Source organism: Chiloscyllium punctatum, chromosome 15 (assembly GCF_047496795.1).
Source record: "Chiloscyllium punctatum isolate Juve2018m chromosome 15, sChiPun1.3, whole genome shotgun sequence".
Lineage (NCBI taxonomy): Eukaryota > Metazoa > Chordata > Chondrichthyes > Orectolobiformes > Hemiscylliidae > Chiloscyllium > Chiloscyllium punctatum.
This window is the reverse complement of record NC_092753.1, coordinates 29670856-29683850: the sequence shown is the minus strand read 5'-3', so window position 1 is coordinate 29683850 and position 12995 is coordinate 29670856. Positions and strand designations below refer to the sequence as shown.

At 42.0% G+C, this 12995-nt stretch overlaps 1 protein-coding gene across 1 annotated transcript in view; it reads right to left on the bottom strand.

Moving 5' to 3' along the window:
• Positions 1–12995, bottom strand: part of LOC140486155 (proteolipid protein DM gamma) — a 202532-nt gene that overhangs the window by 170459 nt on the left and 19078 nt on the right. The gene's annotated exons all lie outside the window — the stretch shown is intronic.

Genomic DNA, 12995 nt, shown 5'->3' with positions numbered 1-12995 from the left:
AAGATATAATCACAGAAAGAAAATGCACTGATCCAGATATTTCAGCTTGTAAAACAAAAAAGCCATAAAATGGAAAAGCAGAAAACCATAAATGGGATTCTTTCTTTGAGGTACAGACTCTCTCCTTCAGCAGCAGAGACTGAAAAACCCAATAGTGCACAAGTCTCTCTCAAAGGAAGAATAAATGAGTGCAATATTAGTTTTGTATTTGAAACTCATTCTCTTATTGCACAAATCCCCTGTGCTTAGTCTCATTTGTGGGTGGGGGAACTGATGCATTAGCTGGTAAGTGGCAAGAAATGTTCACACCACACAATAACCACCCCCAACAAGAGAAAAATTCAACCATGCTTCCTTGACATTCAATGGCATGAACACCACTGAATCCCCACCATCAACATCCTGGAGGTTAACACTGAGCAGAAACAGAACTGGATTATCCATATAAATACAGTAGCTACAAGAAGCTGGGAATTCTGAGATGAGTAATTCATCTCCTGACTCCACAAAGCCTACCCATCATCTTCAAGGCACAAGTGATAAGTACAATAGAATACTCTATTTGCCTGGATGAGTGCAGCTCCAGAAGAAAACTCAAGCTGAACACCATCCCGGACAAAGAGGTCTGCTTTACTAGCACCATATTATATCACCTTCAACATTTTAATGATTCATTTACATTACATGGACATCACTGACTAGTCCAGCATTTACTGCAAATCCCTAATTTCCAGAAGGGAAGTTAAGAGTCAATCATTTTGCTGTGTGTCTGGAGTCACATGTAGGTCAGACCAGGTAAGGGTGGCAGTTTCCTTCTCTATATGTACAAGATGGGCGTTTTCAACAATTTTCAACAATTGACAGCAGTTTCATGATCGCCATTAGAGTCTTAATTCCAGATTCTTTTTCTCCGAGTTCAAATTCCACCATCAACCATTGCAAGATGCAAACACGGGTCTCCAGAACATGTCTCAGGTCTCTGAATTACGGGTCAGCGACAATACCACTAGGCCATCACCCATTCCATCACCAATTTGCAGCAGTAGCAGTATATACTATCTACAAGAGGCAACATGGCTCCAACAGCTTCAATCGAGAGGGAGATCTTGTTCCTGTAGGCTGCTGATACTGGCAGTGACCCACGGCAATAGCCTGACCTTCTGGGCTGCTCGTGCTGATGTAGTTTGGGAGATTAAGAACACAACAGTCGGGGCCTCACCTTTCGCCAGGCAGTTCATGCTCCTGCTGCAGACATACTCAGTGCTGGTGTGGCCTCCCCAGCACAGTGGAGAGGTAGAGCTGTTAAAGCTGCCGTGCTGGGGTGGGGGGAAAGAGACCATGAGCAGGGACGTGCAGCTGAAGGTAATGGAATTGCTGCAGAGCGGAGCTCCCTCCAAGAAGTTGGCTATCACCTTTGAAGCAATGAATCTACTCTCCTAGAGGAGAAAAGCTTGGAATGATTCTTCAGTGTAACGGATTAAAACCTATTCAGATCATCAGTTTTGCTGACAAAGCTCTTGCAACAGAGTGCTCACCTTGCTGAACACAGCGAGGGATCTGGCAAGTTGGAATAATGGCTCAGAACTCAAGAGTTAAAACACTGCTTAAATTTTGCTTTCTGATTATCTTAGTGGCTTACTCATCCAATTCAAAGCATTTAATTCTCACCTTCAGTTCCTGGAGAGGGTGGTATGACATCAGGACCCAACTGACACCAATAATGAGGAATTTAACTCTCTTCTGTGGGCAAGCAAACCCACTACTCCTGCCTGGGAAAATCCCTGCCCCTAGAATCTGCTTCACCCCCACCTTTCCACAATGACTGATCAGAATGACGATTAATAAAAGCTCACTGCTCCACTCTCTTTCGTAATACTCAGTACTCACTGGTTGCAGCCAGCTGAAGCTTGGATTGTACATTCTGCTCGATTTCACCAAAATAGTGACATTTCTTTGGCTTTCCTGACCAACTGCACATATGGCACAACTATCAAGCATAGTAAATATCACAGGAAGAAAAACAGATTGTGGAATTAAAATTCTGCTGACTTTCCAATCTAATGTCTGTCACAAAGCTAGTCCCATTTTTTTCTAAAAGCTGTTCCTTGATTTCTTCAGCACGGTAATAAACCAGACCGGGCTCCGATCAGTTTGGTTTGGTACAGAGATGAAAATGATTTTGAGAGGCCTTTTGTTTATATATAAATAGATAAGCCTTCAGACCAAATTGGTCATGTTTTAGAAGTGAGCTGTATAATGAAAGGGGAGCGGTCAGCTCTCTAGATGAGCAGTCTAGTTCAGTATCGAACTGGTGAGGAGCTCAACAGTGAGCTATGTGGAGACTCTCTCTCATTTCTGTCCTTCAACTTCAACCTTGTAAGCATGTGTTCCATTTAGACTGTTTTTTATAGGGAATTTCCTTATTGGGACAGTTGTGTGCATTCAGAACAGCATAATTAAGTCAAGTTTGGACAGACTAAGTTCTGTGCAGGTTCTTTATTCTGTTTCATTGTATAATTTTGTGAATAAATTTTTGTCTATTTTAAAATCTAGTAGTCAACCTAGCGACTTTACTCCAGGTAATTTTCACTGTACACTGACCAAACCAAATTGCAAAGTTATGGTCTGCGTTGCCTGCTAAGAATGTTTTGAGAGGTCTGGCCTAGCCCATAACATTTCACAAAAACAGCCTTTTCCTTTATTTGGCATGTAAAAAACTAAAGGTGGTTAGTATAATGAGGTTCCGCCAAGGAAGTTGAAATATTATAAGCCATCTTAAGCTAACCTATCAAGGTGCAGCTGTGGCAGGGGTGGAATGGAGTCAGCTAATTTTGGGCAATATCTTTAAGCCACACCGCATCTGCCATTGATGTCCAAACTGAACCTACTCATTCTTATCAGCTGGGCCCAGTTACAATTCGGACTTTAATAAAATGATGAGCAAAACTAAGCTCAGGAGATGTTTCTCGGAGCAATGTATTAAACAACAGCATTAATGTGGAATTCAAATGCGTCAGAGCTGTGTGTGTTGTGACTGGGATAGTTTGTTCCACCATCCTGTTTCTTTGTGTAGGTCATAGACCTAATGGGAGAGGAGAACCATTAGTGAGTCTTAACGAGAAGAGGCTTTTACTTTAAACAAGATACAGTTCACTGCATGATATTAACATACCTTGTGGCCAATTGCTAAGTTAATCACTGGTGTGAAGAGTTGAGAGTGTGGTGCTGGAAAAGCACAGCAGGTTAGGCAGCAACGGAGGAGGAGAATCAACATTTCGGGCATAAGCCCTTCATCAGCCTTTCATTGATAAATCTATGGATATAAATCTACACTCAACAAGATCCCAAGATGCCCTGCCTTTTCATTACAATTGGGTGAAGTTTATCTCAACCTCCAACATTAACTCTGTCAGAGTGGTTACCTTGTACGACAGTCAGTGTCACAAAACGGGGGTGAAGCAAATACCACCTACTGTCTGTCCTGTTCAACCTCCCTTCCATTGAACTCAAAGGAAGTGGATATTGGGTAAAGTATAGAACTGATAGATGAAGTAGTGCCCATTTTGCATCTCCACACAATTCAATTACTCCCTCCAAATGAACCAATTCGATGCCCCCATTCTTGCTTACAGCCCACTAACCCCTTTCCTCAACCAACCCCACCCATTCAATCCAGTGGTCACTCTATATTTCCTACAATTTACAAAGTCTCCTATCTGGCTTCTGCTCTCTTCCCCTCTTTCACACACAGAGACTCCTCTCCAGGACTGGAGTCAACTACTCAGGGAAAGAGACACTGCTGAGGTAGGCAGGCAGTGGAGTGAAACATAGACATTCAGTCATTACTCAGACAGAAACGAGAGAGAGAGAGAAAGAACGATTGTGCAGCTTGTGGCTTGGATGTGGGTGAGGCTAATTATAAAATATTCCCATGCTCAGGCTTCCTTCAGGTGAAAGGTCAATATCAGCCAAGAATCACCTCCAGAGGTAAAATTGCAGGCACTGGTAAGCACCTGGTCAAAGATCAACTTCCGGTCACCCAACTGCACAACTGCAGGCAAATGCATAAGTAGAGATGGAGGAATCCTTGAGATTATGAAATTAAATGTTTTTGATGCAGTTTAAAATAATCCAAAGCAGTGACTGAAAGAAAGTGTATCATGATGCTTTTAAGTGCAATGAATGAAACTCAGAATTGAATCAAAACAATGAAGGAGGTGATGCATGCAGTTTTCTAAATTAGTGGTATGACCAAGTACAGCCTGGGAATATTCGGTCACATACGATGGAAGTGTGAGCAGCCCTGCAACAACGACAGAAACAAAAGTATGTTTTATTAGTGATAGACAGCAAGGTGCAAGAATGTGGTCATTATTTGTGGTTCTCCTCCCCCAGTTAACCTTGATCAGTCCAACATATGTAGCCTGTGGGAAATTCATGTCCAATCAAATTTACCTTCTATACAATTATTTGGAGGCTTTAAGTCATAAGTTCTGAGCTAGATCTGCCCTCCTGTATGAACTGCAGGAAATCAGAGAATGAGAATCTATATACACTTCCACCAAAATGGGTTCATTTACCAAGACATCTACCAATGGATTCTATGAACAGCCAAAACCATTGCAGAACTGCCTTATTTGACATTGGTTTGGACCCATTCCTAGCGTTTTTACAGCATTTACAGATCGTTTATGTTTCCATACACTTGCAAGTGGAACATTTACTCAAGAAAACAAACTATTGAATCAACACAATCAGTTAAAATTCAATGCCATCAAGTACAAAACAAAAAAAAATGGAAAATTTACATGTACAAAGCAAGGAAAAAAAAACAATGTGCAAATCTGACAATTGGAAAATGATCACACAATGGGGATTACCTCTTGGAACAAGCTGCTGACCCATGTTCCCTTGCTTGAACTTGTTTTCAGTCTGCAGTTATTTTTCAGCTTCAATATATCATACATAACGAATATCATGGTGTAGAAAGTCTTTAGACGCAGAGTCATAGAATTGTACAGCTCGGAAACAAACCTTTTGTTCAAGGCGTCCATGCCAACCAGATATCCCAATCTAAACCCACCTGCCAGCACCTGGCCCATATCCCTCCAAATCCTTCCTATTCATATACCCATCCAGATGCCTTTTAAATGTTGCAATTGTACTAGCCTCCACCTTTTCATCTGGCTGCCCATTCCACACATGTATCATCCTCCGCGTGAAAAAGTTGTCCCGTAAGTCTCTTTTATATCTTTCTCCACTTACCCTAAACCTATGCCCTCTAGTTCTGGTCTCCCCCACCTCAGGGAAAAGACCTTGTCTCTTTACCCTATCTATGCCCCTCATGATTTTAGAAACCTCTAGAAGGTCACCCCTCAGCCTCCGACGCCCCGGGGAAAACAGCCCCAGCCTATTCAACCTCTCCCTATAGCTCAAATCCTCCAATCCCAGCAACATCCTTGTCAGTGTCTTTTGTGTACCATTTCAAATTTCACAACATCCTTCCGACAGAAAGGAGACCAGAATTGTACGTAATATTCCAAAAGTGGCCTCACCAATGTCCTGTACAGCCGCAACATGACCTCCAACTCAATACACTGACCGATAAAGGAAACATACCAAATGCCTTCTTTACTATCCTATCTACCTGCGATTCTACTTTCAAGGAGCTATGAACCTGTACTCCAAGGTCTCTTTGTTCAGCAACACTCTCTAGGATCTTACCATTAAATGTAGAAGTCTGGCTAAGATTTGCTTTCCCAAAATGCAGTACTTCTTTGTGAAAATCTGAAAAATGGCTGCTGTCTGAGCCCAAACCATAATAAATAAGACAAAAACAAAAGAGAAATATCCACGCTAAAATATGTCAGAGGTTGAGGGGTGACCTTATAGTGGTTATAAAATCATGAGGAGCAGAGGTAAGGTTTTTCCACCCCGAATGTTGAGGAGTACAAAACTGGAGGGCAGAATTTTAAGGTGAGAGGCAAAAGATTTAAAAGGACCTGAGGGGCAACTTTCTCACACACAGGGTATTTCGCATGTGAAATGAAGTACCAGAGGAAGCGACAGATGCAGGCACACTCATGACATTTAAAAGCTGTTTGGATAGGTTCATGAATGAGAGAGGTTTTGAGGGATATGGGCCAAATGGGACAAGCACAGTTTGGAAAACTTGGTCAGCATGGACAAGTTGGATTGAAAGGTCTGTTTCAGTGCTATGACTTTATGACTCCATAAAAGATGGACAAACCAGCAACTCTATTTGAAATTGCTGACAAATAAGGGAGTGAGTGTAGCTTTTGAATATAGTGCAAAAAGAAATTCTGAGCCATTAGTAGGACACATTCCCAGTATGTAGTTATCAAATCTTCAAAAGGTTAAAAACTATGGAGTTAATTTGTCACGGCCAAGTGTGCATCGTCAAAGTGCTCTTGCTGCTGGATGGTATGGAGTCATAGAGTTATACAGTATCAAAACAGACCCTTCCGTTCAACCAATCCTTCCCAAACTAAACTAATCCTGCCTGTGCTTTGGCCCACTTCTCCCTCCAAATTTTTCCTATTCATGTACTAATCCAAATTGTTTTTAAACGTTGTAACTGTACTCACATCCACCACTTCCTCTGGATGTTCATTCCACCCGCAAACCACCCAGTGTGAGAAGGTTATCCCTCAAGTCTTTTTTTAAACATCTTTCTCCTCTCACCTTAAAAATGTGCCCCTAGTCTTGAAATCCCCCACTCCAGGAAAAAGACACCTGCCAGTCACCTTATGTGTACTCCTTATGATTTTATAAATGTCTGTAAGATCACCCTTCAACGGTCCAGTGAAAACGTCCCTTATAACTCAAACCTTCCATTCCCAACAGCATCCTGGTAAATCTTTTCTGAACCTTCTCCAGCTTAATAACATATTTCTTATGATATTACAGTTGAGGATTCAGACACAGACTGAACAAGGGGGTGAGAATCATTCATTTAAAAAGATGCCCCAATCAGCCCGACACGTTTAGTGGACATTTTAAACAGATTAGCCAAAAGAGCAGACAGATGTTGTGGATCATAACAAAATCCACTCTAGTTTAAGTGATTGGATCAGGGTCAAGCCTCTCACAAGAAAGAGCTTCGCAAAAGAAGTAAAAAAGAGATAATTGGATATGGAGAAAAGAGTTAGATTACAGTAATGTAGAAAGTTACTGAGGGTAATGATTATAGAAACTCTTGGGCATGATTTTCCCCTCACTGGGGGTGGTGAGAAGAGTTGGGTACAGGGAAAATAAGGGGGAGAGTTGGCCATGGAGGGAAACTTAGCCGCATGTCACCATTTCAGTTCATTGCAAACTTTGGTGAACTTATTTTATTGGTGTTGCACATTGGTTAGCATTGCTAACAGTGCCAGGGCCCTAGGTTCGATTCCAGCCTAGCGTGACTATCTGTGTAAAGTTTGCATGTTCTCCCCATGTCTGAATGGGTTTCTGTCGAGTACTTCAGATTCCTCCCACAGATGTGCAGGTTAGATGGATCAGCTGTGGTAAATGCAGGGTTGCTGGGAAAGGATGGGATGCTCTTCAGAGGGTTGTGCTGACTCAGTGGGCTTCTTTCCACACTGTAGGTATTCCATGTGCTGGGCTAGAAGGCTGATTAACAACTTTCTCAATTCGCCAATAGTCGAAGTCCTTCAGCAGTAAATCAATGGCCGGTTTAGGAAATCAACTTGCTACCTTCCCCATCATCTGCCATCTTTGCAGTTAAGAGAAATGGCTGGTTTCCTGCCTGCTGGATTAGGAAGGGAGGATATGGGGGCTTCGAAGTGCCCCAATCTAGCACAATCAGGAATGCATTGCAGGCAAGAAAAGATGATCTTTGAAAGCCTTAGCCTCCAACCCTTCTCCCCATGAGTACCTCCCCACAAGAAGAAGAAAAGACTTACTAGCTGGCTGCTGGACTCCCCAAGGAGTAGGCCTCAACCTGTGAACTTTACAGTGCAGAGGCTATTGGCATTTAATTGGCAGGAAGCCTCTGGCAACCTAGGTCACTGTGTCAAAGCCGGTGATTGGGCGACTACACTCACCTTCGCTCTCCTCAGCCAATTGGCAGGCGTGACTGACATTTTAGTTGCCTGCAAAGACGCTAACCCCCACATCACACTTCTAAAAAAAAAAGGGTAAATTCCCCCCTACCAATACACCCCCACCGGCCCGCAATAGGGGCATGCAAAAAACACGCTTAGCATCAAACTATCCAAAGCTCTGGGATAAAAGCCTTTCTCAACACTATTCATACACATTCATGTATTCAAGCCCCGAAGAGGTCATCTACCATAAAACATCAACTTAATATAAAATTAACCAATCTTTTCATGATAGTTGTCAAAAGGTTGTTGGGAGTTAACTTACAGCTGAACAAGATTAATGTGATTTATAAGCTTTTTTGTGCAATAGATTAATAGCAACGTTTTATCTAACTATCCACACTGACCGATTGCTATTGGAACACTTTGTACAAAGAGCAGTCTGTTATAAACTGAATGACCTCTTAAGGGTTGTGTCAGGCTCAATCCTTTTATGCGCTGGACTATAGTTGCCTTGAAAGAAATAAAATCTCTGCAGTAAGGATTTTATTTTCTCTTCAAGTCGGATACAGTTAAATTGTTTCCAAGACGGAAATCAATCCAGCCTGATTAGAATACAAGTTGCCGTCTTGGTAAAAACGAAGAAAACTTTTTCCTGTTACCAGACCGTTATAGGAACATTTGCGATTACACACCAGAGCTATTCATCCACATCAACAAAACACCCTTTCAAAAGAACTCCATTTCTAAAAAGCTTGAGACACTGGTTCCACATACAAATGAGCATTATCTAAGGCTTTCATTAACTTCCTGCTTATAACCACAAAATCTTTTGTTTTCTTTTATGAATCAGACGAGTGCAAAGTGGAACTGAACCAAAGCAACTTGACAACTAACATTTTCCCTATAATCTTGCCAAGTTACAATGAAACGGTTCTTGTAGTCACTGGGGTACTTGCAAAGGAGGGGTTTTAGGGAATTTTGGTTGAATCTTTATCCATCCTAACCAGCTTATTTTACCCATTCTTTTATGGGATCATCCAGAGACAAGTAAACTGATCCCAGGCTCTTCGGAGTGAAAACTATCCGTATTTTGCTGCTTTAAAATTCATTACCCATCTTTACGTTTTCATGAGGCAATGAGTGAGGTGTGAGGCGATGTGGAACTCACGTGCCCAGATAGGACCAGAATGGACACCGATGGGCCAGGGGGAAGAGAATGAAGGGCAGACGTAGAGGTGGTCAAGAGGAGGGAGAGGGTGAATCAAAGGTTTCCAGGGTAGTGGTGGTGGGGAGAAAAAAAGTGTACAGAAGAGCGGGGAGGGGGATTGAGAAACAGCCAGCAGGGGCCAATCATGGATGGAGATACATGGTCAATGATTGTGGTAGTGGTTGCTGGGATGAGGGAATTACTCCTGTATCTTTTAGCCAACAAGCAGTACTGGAAAGTCACTTAGTGCCCCATGCAGCAGTCCACACCTCTATGTAGCTGCTAGATTAAATTTTAAAATGGAAGCAAAATTTAAAACGTACAGCTTCAATACAAAAATTTTTTAAAATTAGCAAAACTTGGCTATCCACGCCCACACCCCCCCACCCCCCAAAAGAAAATTGGAATTGGATGGGTTTTTTTTTCCAAATACCCTCCTTCACACGATACAGCTACCGAGAGGCCAATTGCAATGCTCTCAGGTCATATCACGATCAGAAGCAGGGAAGCCTGACTCAATAATGTATAATTGTTTGGCAGTGGGCAAGCAACTGGGACAAGAGCCATGTGCTCTGGCAGGCAGAACTCCTGCCTCACCAAAATGCATTGGGATTCCATTCTGGTATTGAAATCAATCCATGAAAAGAGGCCAGTTTAATGAAGTACTTCAAGGATAGCTAGAACTTATAGTCATACATTCACACAAGAAGCTGAGGGACTGAAAAGGGGAGTTGGGCAAGTACAATGATGAAAAAGAAAATCTTTCTTCGTAGGATCAACTTACATTGCCAAAACTGAAGAAAACATGCATTCATAAGACCGAATAACACTGAAGGAGGCCATTTGACCCATCAAGCCTACGTTATCCTTTTGAAATAACTGTCTAATTAGTCCCACCTTTTATTGCTGTCCCATCTCTAGCCCTGAAAATAATTCCTCTTCATTTTAGACAGTGTATTCCAGATCAGGACTGACAGCTTCACCCAGATTGTCAGGTAATTAACCCTGAACCGGTATCATGTGTTTATCAACTCTCTTGCTACAATTTTTCCCAACCTATTCTATCAGAACCTATTATAACTTTTAAGATCACCGTCAGGTCTCAGATTAACCTTCTTTTTTCAAAAGGACAACAAGCTTAAAAATGTGTTGCTGGAAAAGCGCAGCAGGTCAGGCAGCATCAAAGGAACAGCAGTAACGACGTTTCAGGCATAAGCCCTTCTTCAGGAATCAAAGCCTTCCTGAAGAAGGGCTTATGCCCGAAACGTCGATTCTCCTGTTCCTTTGATGTTCCCTGACCTGCTGCGCTTTTCCAGCAACACATTTTTAAGCTCTGATCTCCAGCATCTGCAGTCCTCACTTTCTCCTCAAGGGAGAACAACCCTAGCTTCGGATAACTAAAGTCTCTCACTCCCAGTACTTTCATTCTGGTAATAGTCTTCTCCAAAGCCATGACTGCCCTCGTGGCGTGCTGTCCAACACTGGACAACATGTCAACTGATGTCTAATCAGTGACATAGAATTGTTTGAGAAGTTCTTTGTTTTTGTATTCTATTCCTCTATTTGTAAAGTTCGGGATCTCATTTGCTTTAAATAGCATACCTTACCACCTATAATTCAGTCTTATAATTCCCTAATGTTACAAATAGAAAGGAAATGAACATAGCTATATCGTAAGTTAATGACTAGACTTTCATGACACAAACTGAAAGTATGTTGTGTACCACTGACACATTAATAAGTGCAGTTCAACCATGTTGTTCATTCCTAACTTTGCACAGTACACTTTTAAAGGGTATAATGAAAATTAAAACAGACATTTTAAAGCAACTTGCAATTGTCGTTATAAATTGCATTACATGCAATGAGCTACATTTTAAATAAAGTAAATTATAGAAGGATAAATATAGAACATTTATGCTGACTTATCTATTTTGCTAGAACACAACCGGTAACAAGTGTGGGCCAACAATGCAATATAATCTTTAAAACAAAGATTTCATTCAATTCACATTGAACATCTGAACGAGCTGGTAGGTGGTGCAACAAGACATTTTGTGTTTTGCAGTTTGGTTTTGAATTATCACATGCTTTTCCATCGTTAGATCATTCTCTGACAAAACAAACCATTCCCCATCCTCCCCCTGCCTTTAAAAGAGAAAGTGTACAAAAACACTTCAGCATACTGGCATTTTGTAGTAATCTCAGATCTGCCTTGGCGAGTTGGGTCTAGTGCGGTGCATGCGTGTAACACACAATGGCCAAAGGTCCAGCAAGAACCTGAAAAGGGACCATTTGCAGGATATATGCAAAGTACTAAGAACTTGCAATTAGATGGCGCCTTTGAATAGCTAAGGAATATAGCAAAGCACCACTCAGCCCATAAATTATCTTTGAATTGTGGTTACTGTTAGACCATAGGAAATGATATAGCCAGCTGGTACACAGCAAGCTTTCACGAAAAGCAAATATGATTCTGAGCAGATAATTTGTTTTTGAAACAGTGTAGAATGAGTAATGTGCAAGGGCTCCACTGCTCTTCATCAAAACAGTGTATGGGATCTTCTATGTTCACCTGAGGGTGGAATACTGCCCCGGAATGCTCACTGAGATTCCGTGTACAAGAACTGGAAATCAGAAGCAATACACAGGAATAGACTGCCTTCCTTTGCAATTCTATGTTCAGGAACAGTGGTGGGGCACACACAATCAGTTCTCATTGGATTTCAAAGTGGGAGATTTTTGTTTGTCAGGAGAAAGAGAGAAGAAATCAAAAATAAACATGTCCTCAGCACTGCTGCTGTTGGTGATGATGAGATGAACAGGGTAATTTTGAGACACATCCTATCGAGGGAGCCCCTCTACTCCCTCTGGTGCTTAATTCTCTGCTGTGCCAGGTTTGTATTTACTATTGCCCTTCCAGATGTTGGTATCGTAGCCTACATTTCATTCCTAAGCTCACAGCTGACTGTGTCCCAGCTTTCAATGCCCAATATCTCTCTTTCTGCGCCTCACCCAGAAAATAACCAAATGTTGCAAGACAGCAGTGACAAGAGAACCATCCAGGCAAGGGGACACACGTAACCTATTGCAACAAACCGTCCCCAGTTCCATCATAGCTACAGGCCCTAACCTCCCATTCAAAAAGAAAAATTGTATCTACAATTGGATCCCACCATCATGCCCATTCAAACAGCTAGACAGCAATAAGCTTAGAAGGTCACAACTAAAATCCCAATGCTTATGAAGACTTTCAAAATACTATATCCTTTTTATTGTCAATGTAGGAGTACAGTGGAAGGCTTTTACAATGTCTGCCTTCTTATGGTGACTTCTTAGGTACAAGTACCTAGGTATACAGTACCTAGGTACAATTCTTGCATACAGTAGAGGAACAAACATAATTGCATTGCTTACAGTGTTGAAACATAAATTTAAAATGGGACAACATTAAAGGGTTGACATTACAGTAAGGTAGGAGATTTCAAATAGACATTACTGTGTAGCAGCTGAGTGCAGAGCCTCCGCACTTGGTCTGACTGCCCGTGTTGGACCCCAGTCCAACAGCTGTGCCCATTCCACTCCAAGCCTCCAGTCCACGCCGTACCGGCACTCAGCTGGTAAGTGCCACAACTACCTCTCCCGCACTGGTCTCCGCCTGGAACTCGCTGCCTGCTCCAGGGCTCACAGTCCAAGAACTTGGCGCTCATGATGTT